Source organism: Rhagoletis pomonella, unplaced genomic scaffold (assembly GCF_013731165.1).
Source record: "Rhagoletis pomonella isolate Grant_MI unplaced genomic scaffold, Rhpom_1.0 Rhpom_scaffold_00001, whole genome shotgun sequence".
NCBI lineage: Eukaryota > Metazoa > Arthropoda > Insecta > Diptera > Tephritidae > Rhagoletis > Rhagoletis pomonella.
This window is the reverse complement of record NW_023458555.1, coordinates 88,955,441-88,963,466: the sequence shown is the minus strand read 5'-3', so window position 1 is coordinate 88,963,466 and position 8,026 is coordinate 88,955,441. Positions and strand designations below refer to the sequence as shown.

General features: G+C 36.5%; 1 protein-coding gene across 2 annotated transcripts in view; it reads right to left on the bottom strand.

Moving 5' to 3' along the window:
- LOC118748556 overlaps window positions 1-8,026 on the bottom strand; it is a 355,097-nt gene that overhangs the window by 104,389 nt on the left and 242,682 nt on the right. The gene's annotated exons all lie outside the window — the stretch shown is intronic.

The window sequence follows — 8,026 nt, the reverse complement described above, 5'->3', positions numbered from 1 at the left end:
AGGTGAATAAGTGTGAGAAAGTTATTTAATTTTTATAAATAAAAGGTGAATAAGAATGTTGTGTGATTTGTGCAAAAAAGAATGCAAGAGCATTGACATATTTATTAAACATTTGAAAATATTTCATTTATTTTTCGACGACAGATTGCGTTGTCAATTTTGTCAGCAATTGTTTGCTGGTGTAAATATTTATAAAACGCATTTGCAGCGAAAACATTCAAATTTTTTTTGTGAATTGCAGCATCCTAATGAAATTCCAGGCTCATTTTCAAAAATAAATAAAGCTAGTGAAGAAAGGAGTCTTGTGGAGTTAAATTTTGATGCCTCGGCAGGTGCAGTACCTGCCAATGTAAACGCTACCGACGTATTCATGAATTGCGCTGTTGATGCAGACCGTGCCGGCACATGCACTCCCGGCGATGAAGGAGGCGTTGCGGTTTGAAGTGATACTAATCGTACAACCAATATAACCAGCGCTAGAAAAGAATTTAGAATTGACGAAGAATTAAAAAAATTACAAGTTATTCTCTAATTCTAAATCTTAAGTTTATGAATTTTATACACGGACACAATAATTTTTCAAGAAAAGATGCCACGGAAATTGCAAGTGAGGCCGAGAATTTGATAATGAACCCAGTTTTGACATTGGTGAAAAATTTTATTAAGCATAGACTAGCGGACCATTTCGATCTAAAATTGGAATTTTTAAGTCTCATTAACTCGCTATCAAAGCTTTGTGAATCAGTTAAATCAGAATATGGTTTGATTAAAACATTAGTGTGACAAGGTATTGCAAATAACCTGAGAGAAGTTGTAATTAATAGGGAGCAAGATTTTATTTTGAAAAAAGGGCATCTAGTTGCGGGTCAAAAAATATCAAAAATAATTCCACTTTGTCATGCGTTCAAATGTATTTTAGAACAACTAAGAAAGTCTAAGTTTGGGCGGAGCCGAACATTAAATACCACGAGCAAGTATTAAATATATGTTTTCCACCTTTCCGAAAGCTACCGCTGCATGATAAGCCGGGGTGTATACATTTTAAGTAAACTAGCGTCCTTAAATTTCGAAATATTGAAATTTCAAGCATTTCTGAAATTTACCGTTATATGTAAAGCGGTTAGCGAGATACATATATGTAGGAATGAAAGTACATTGATAATTGTATTTTGTTAAATTCAATTCAAGTTTTGTTTTATTTAAATGTTGAAGTTTTGCAATTAAAGTGCAGGTAACGTGAAAGTATCAAATATTAATTTAAAGTATACAATTTAATCGTCCGTCCGACTACGACTTCAACTTTTCGACTTTCCGACTTTACAACTTTCTAGCTCAGCTTGTCGAATTCAACTCTCGCTTAGCTCCATTCGGTTTGCGCGCTCTCAACTTCTTTCTTTTCCGTTCGTGTCCGTGTTGTCCATGTTTGTATTCCTGTCCCCGTCAGTAATAGAATGGTCAATGTCTAATATCAAATATCCCTAACCTACAGTCGGCCATCCCGCAATTCATCCGTCTCGGATGACACTTCATCTTCTTCGTTTCTCCAACGTTTCATGCAATCGATACTAGTACTGGTTGCGTTCGGCCCGTCAAACTGCGCTGCTTTTTTCACCTCATAACGGCCCTTTCTCTTTGCTTTAGTTACTTCGTAGGGACCTATGAATTCGTTCGCCAACTTCTTGCCTGCTACAAATTGCGGCCGTTTAATTGCTACCAAGTCACCATGTTTGAAATGTGTTTCTGCCTTTCGTTTACCATCGAACGTCTTTTTATATTCTGCTTGAACCTTTTCGATCTGCTTTTTCACGTGCATGCGTAGTTGCTCGCGTTCCTCATCGAAATCTGATAGCAATTCTTCCTTGACGATATCGATGATGCTTTGGTTCAGGTCATCTAGCCGCATTTTAAAACCAAACAAATCTTCGAAAGGCGAACGTCCGATAGAACGCTGGACACTACTATTAATCCCTTTTGTACCCCAGAAACTTTTATGTACCACTGTTCTGGTTTTTCTGATGAGATTTTTGACAAAATTGCTATTATGGTTCTGTTAATCCGCTCTATTTGGCCGTTACCTCTGGGAACACCCGTTGTTATTTGTATGTGCTCGATACCTTGCGTCTTGCAAAACTCTGCAAATGCGTTGGATGTAAGCGCTGGCCCTTTGTCACTAACTATTCGTTGTGGGTTGCCAAATATTGTTTGCCAAGACACTAACTTGCTTAACACCTCGTCGACACCTGTAGATTTGGTTGGGTATAACCATACAAACTTGCTGAAGCCGTCCACTAAAGCAAAAATATGTTTGTATTGCTTCGATGTCGCGTCTAGTGGACCCAAATGATCGACATGAATTGTACACAAAGGCAAGCTACCTTTATCAATGCAACTGAGGAACCCCTCCTGCTTTCCTTCTTTTTTGTTGTACATGATACATCGAATGCAATTTTGTACTACGCTTTTAACCTTGCGCTCCAAATGTGGGATAAAATAGTGTGGCTTAATTTGCTGCATTGTCTTCGCTGCGCCGAAATGACTGGCTTCGTGAGCTGTGGAAATAACCTCCTTTTCCATTGAACGTGGAACCACCAGAACATCCAATCCATAGATTTCTTTGCATAAAATACCGCCTACTAGTTTGTAATTATCGTATTGGCGGTCTTTTAAAACTTCAATAATCGCCATTAGCGCATCATCTGCTCGCTGTGCTTTTTGTAGTCTACATTTAACCTCAGAATGTACGTTAATAGTCATTACTGCATGCCTGCTTAGGGCATCAACATGTCTCATTTGTTCACCCTTACGATGCCTGACTGTAAAGTTGAAATCTTGCATGTACATCACATATCTGGAGATCGACGGCGACAAATCCTCTTTTGTTGTCGTTTGTTTAAAAGCAGAACAATCTGTTATCAAAACAAATTCTATGCCTAACAGGTAGTGGCGCAACTTTTGATTGCTAAAACGCCGCTTTAATTTCCAAATGGTAACTATGTAATTTAGCTTCTGTTTCTGTAGTCTTCTTGCTGTAGAAGTAAACTGGGCACCATTTTTCATCGAATTTTTGCAATAATGTAGCACCAAAATCGAACTTCGACGCGTCAGTATGCAATTCGGTTTCTGCTTCTTGCGAATAAATCTTTAATACTGGTTGATGAATCAATGCGCTCTTTAAGGCTTGAATTGCCTGCAGCTCACTTTCGGTAATGACAAATTTAGAGTTTTTTCTAAGTAAGTTCGTTAAGGGTCTTGCAATAATCGAGTAATTTTTTATAAATTTTCGGAAAAAACCTGTGAGACCCAAAAATGACTGAAGCTGTCTAACATTTAGCGGTTGAGAAAAGTTCGCTACAGCTTTTATCTTTTCATCACAGGGTTTTATAGCGCCACTTTCAATTATTAGACCCGAGAACTTTACTTGTTGCTGTAAAAACTTGCATTTTTCCCAATTTATGTCTAAACCATTATCTGCTGCCACTTTGAAAACTCGTTTAAGACTTGCTAGACCGGTTTCTGTATCTTTCGAATAAACAATTATATCATCCATGTAAATTTGTAAAATTTGTTCATAGATTAGATCTCTAAATATGGTGTCAATAAATCTTATAAAATTTGCCGGCGAATTGCAAAAACCAAACGGGGCAAAATTAAACTCAAACATGCCTTGTTGGGTTACGAACGCCGTGTATTTTCTACTAGCTTCTTCGACAGGTACGTGCAAAAATGCGCTTTTTATGTCCAACACACTAAAAACCGATGCTCCTACCAAACTGTCGATAACATCTTCCATATTAGGAACGGGAAAAGGATCTTTAAAAGTAATTTTATTTAATCTACGGTAGTCGATGCACATTCTCTTAGACCCGTCTTTTTTGTTCACCAGAACGACGCGGCTGCTGTACTGCGATGAAGATTTTGAAATGATGCCGGCTGCTAACCATTCGTTGACTTGAGCTTCAACTATTTTTTGCTCCACTTGAGGTAAGCGACTTGGTGATGCGTATATAGGATCCTCTCTTTCCAGAACAATTTGCATTTTAACTGGCCTTTCCACTTTTTTGCTGGGTCTGTAGCTATTTTTCATGCTTCGAAATTGTGTTTTGTAACGTTCCGGCGCGACAATTTGATTATTCGTATTTATTATGTCAATGTTCATCACTCTGCGTACTTCATCGTTTTCAGTTATTATCGAGCGAAAAGTGTACTCGTTTTCATCTGAGCTATATCGAAATTTTCTTAACACTGCGTACCCTATCACAACATCGCAGTTTATGCTCGAATCCGGAACTATTACAATACAATGTTCAAGTGTAATCCCATCAATTTCGAATTCGCAAACAAATTGTCCGATTGGAATTGTTATGGCCCCACCGCAGCCCACTCTTTTTGCTGAGTATTCTTTAATTTTCTCTATGTTAAAATGCTTTTTGAAAGCGCTACTTTTCACCAACGACACATCCGCACCACCGTCAATTAAGCACTCAGACTTATTGCCATTCCGTGAAACTAATTTCTTCGTATTGTCGTTAATCGTGCCATTTACGTTTTTGTTGCGTGGATTTTTGTTGTAGTCTTTTGAAATATGCCTGCTTTCATTGCACCTGAAGCATTTTTGTCCACTTTTACACTCGTTCCTTTTATGGTCTGCCGAACCGCAATTAAAACAACGCAAGACTTTTGGTTTTGATTCGAACTTTCGTATTGTCGATTTTATTTTCAGGTTTACCCCAAATACCATCTACTGTGTACCGGATGATCGACCGCTCGACGACCGCACCTAGAGACCCGATTTGCCGCATGTTCAAGATATATTCGTGAATACTCTCACTTTCTTTCATTTTTCGTCCAGTTAGTTGCTCGTGTATCTCCGCGCTACTGTAGTCCCGTCGAAATTCTTCAATCAACAGCGTTTTCAATGATTCGTAGTCATACACTGATACTGTTTTTAAAAACAAATCCGCACTTTTTATTATTTTATTTCTTGCAAAGACATATTTTTGAATATCCGACCACCCGTACGCTTCGGCGTTATCTTCGAAGTTTTTAATCCACATATCAATTGACATTCCCTTGTCGCCTTCAAAAAATGGAATTGTTCTTTCAACGTTCACCACTGTATTCCACTGATCCATGTTGCTATACGATTTTTCGTTGCTTTGATTTTTTGCCATTATTTGTTCGTTACTCTTTAGTATGTTTTCTTTATCACTCGCTACTTCTTTGCACTCGTTTCCTTTTATTGCTTGTTGTTTTGCTTGGGCTCTCGTACTTTACACTCATATCCTTATGTATTATAATTATTCATTTCTTTGCTTCTTGTTCTGATTAGTCTATGTACATTTATTTAGCGGAACACCACGACCGTTACTCAATTGTCCAAAAAGGTACATAGCGCTTTGTAAAAGTCTTATTTTCGCAAACTTTTGTGCCAAGTAGAATTTTTCCAACGAAAACGTGAATTTCGGCATTTATTTAAAATTAACTATTTTCACATCAGTGTTAACTTTAATGGGACGAGCCCCCAAATGTAGGAATGAAAGTACATCGATAATTGTATTTTGTTAAATTCAATTCAAGTTTTGTTTTATTTAAATGTTGAAGTTTTGCAATTAAGGTAACGTGAAAGTATCAAATATTAATTTCAAGTATAAAATTTAATCGTCCGTCCGACTACGACTTCAACTTTTCGACTTTCCGACTTTACAACTTTCTAGCTCCACTTGTCGAATTCAACTCTCGCTTAGCTCCATTCGGTTTGCGCGCTCTCAACTTCTTTCTTTTCCGTTCGTGTCAGTGTTGTCCATGTTTGTATTCCTGTCCCCGTCAGTAATAGAATTGTCAATGTCTAATATCAAATATCCCTAACCTACATATATGTGATCACAAGTGGGCGGTGCCACGCCCATTTTTCTTGGTAAAGAACTGTTGCAACCATCAATTTTGAATAAATTAGCTTTAATATTTACTGATTTATCGAAGATTTTGTATTTCTCGAAATTACCGTTATATGGGTCAAAAACTGTGCCAAGTTTGGAAGAAATTGGTGTAGCGGTTACCAAGATATACACATGTAACCATAAGTGGGCCTACGCCCATTTGCCAAAATTTTTTAATATTCTTATTTTTCGTGTAAAACTCATTGTAAATACTAATTTTGAGTGAATTATCTTCAGTAGTTACTAAAATATCACAGTTTTCGTATTTCTGAAAATTACCGTTATATGGGAGGTAGGCGTGGTTATTGTCCGATTTTTTAAATTTTCGGCCATTGAGTATGCTGTACCAGGGCCAACAACTGTGCTAAGTTTGGAAGAAATTGGTGCAGCGGTTACCAGGATATATACACATGTTACCATAAGTGGGCGTGGCTACGCCCGTTTTCCAAAAATTTATAATACTCTTGTTTTCCGTCTGAAACTCATTGTAAATATCAATTTTGAGTGAAATATCTTCAGTAGTTACTAAAATATCGCAGTTTTCGCATTTCAGAAAATTACCGTTATATGGCAGGTAGGCGTGGTTATTGTCCGATTTCGCCCATTTTCAATACTGTCTGTCCTACGCCCAAAAGAAGTTCACGAACCAAGTTTCGTTAATATATCTCAATTTTTAATCGAGTTATCGTGTGCACAGACGGACGGACGGACAGACAGTCACCGCTTAATCGATTTCTCTTTTCATTCTGATCATTTATGTATACATTTGTCTATGTCTATATCGATTCGTTTTGCCTGTTACAAACAACCGTTATGTGAACAAAGTTATAATACCCTTGTGCACAAGTGCGCTCGGGTATAAAAAGACGACGTGATATTGAAAATGATCAATAACATGGAAGAGCTTAAAAATATGATAAATTTACAAGTATTATTCAAGGTGACTTGTGGCAAAAGAAATGTGAGTTATATCCTGGTAAATTATTGATACCATATTTTTTGTATGCAGACGACATAGAAATTAACAATGCACTAGGGTCAAACTCTGGAAAGCATTCAGTTTGTCAATTTTACTATTCATTTCCATGCTTGCCCTTAAATGATACAAAGCAAAAACGTGTATTTTTGGCTACCGTTGTTAAATCAAAGGATTTGAAAGAGTTTGGAAATGACAAATGCTTAGAAAGCTTAATTGATCAACTAGTTTTTCCCGAAAAAGAAGGAATTTAGGTAAATCAAACAAATGGTCAAACCTACAATGTACAATTCATACTAGCGTTAATCCTTGGCGATAATGTGGGCCTTAATTCTGTCTTAGGTTTTAGTAAATCTTTCAATGGAACTTTTTGTAGATTTTGTACGGCAGATAAAAAATTAACTAAGGGTCTATGTTTGGCACGGTCTGGTCTACTAAGGAATCATTCAAACTACGCCATAATTGCAAGCAACAAAGATAATGGGGTTACCGAATTATGTGTTTTTCATAGAATTCCTTCCTTTCATGTAGTTGACAACTTCGCAGTTAATGTTATGCATGATATAATGGAAGACATCTGCCACTATGACTTGTGTTGTGCAATAATATATTTTACAGAAAAAATTAAATTCTTCAGTTTATCTGCATTAAACAGAAGAATAAAAACTTTTGAATATGGAGAGCAAGATTGTAAAAATATACCTCCCCAGATAACTGCTCAACATTAAAAAAAAAATCACTTGAAATTTTCTGCAGCGGAAATGTTGACATTTGTTTTGAATTTCCCAATTATGATTGGCGATATGGTGCTACACGAATACGAAGTTTGGCATTTTATGTTATTATTGATTGAAATTATTGACAACATCTTAGCCTTCGAACTAAATGATCTATATATATGTTTTTTGGACAGCAAAATTGAATCACATAATAAATTTCCATACAACTTTTTGGTCAATCCCTAAAACCGAAATTTCATATTTTAACACACTATATAGCAGCTATCAAATCTTGTGGCCCACTGAGAAAATTTTGGAGTTTTGTTTTTGAAGCTAAATTAAATTGTAATTAATTTAAATTGTATGCTCACGCATACAACTTTCTTCTTAACTCA